An 828-nucleotide genomic window follows, 5' to 3' on the forward strand; every position below is an offset into this window, starting at 1 on the left:
ATAAATGCTGCAATGCATGGTTTGAACCTTCTCATATAAACACAACCTAAACACTATTTAACTTATAGCAGATAATAAAGACATTTCACCAGTTGCTAAGACTCACTACCTATTCACCAGCTTCTCGTGCCCTCCCACCCTCCCCTCGCCACTCACCAAGGATACGATTCCTGTAAACTGAAAAAAAGAAAAAAATACCTGGTGAATTACGAAGTTGTGATATGAACACTGTTCTGTGCATATCTACCTGATATGCAGTTCAATTCAATCATTAATTTGTACATATATACCATTACCAAGGGAAAGGGTTTTCTTCCCTTTCAAAGGAAACAGTGAACTGAAGTTTAATGCTAAATATTCCTTGAAACTGAAAGAACTGACAAAATACAGATGAATAAAAAAAATAGTTATGCTCATCAACTATGGCTTATACCCTACACAATAAAAAATAACCTGATCAAGCAAATACCTGATATCTAATTTGTCAATTTGCTATCAAACAGCACCATTTTTTACAGATTGTTTATAGGTAATGAAGATAAAGAAGGAAAAAAAAGTTGTAGTGAATACAAACAGTAGTTTGCATGCCCTGTATGATGTATTCTATAATATACAGTTTACTCTTTTGTGCACATGTATTTTTTTGCAAAAACATTGAAGTGTCCATGACTGTTAAGTTTATTTAGGTCCAAATTATGAGAGAAAGAAAAAAGCAGCAGGCTGCTTCAGTCTACATACACTTTGTGATGATACTTTATCTTTTTTTATTATGTGTAAAAACAGAACAACAATGATTTTCTCTACTAGGAGGAGATAAATGGAGTCCAC

This window comes from Penaeus monodon, chromosome 27, assembly GCF_015228065.2.
Source record: "Penaeus monodon isolate SGIC_2016 chromosome 27, NSTDA_Pmon_1, whole genome shotgun sequence".
Taxonomy (NCBI): domain Eukaryota; kingdom Metazoa; phylum Arthropoda; class Malacostraca; order Decapoda; family Penaeidae; genus Penaeus; species Penaeus monodon.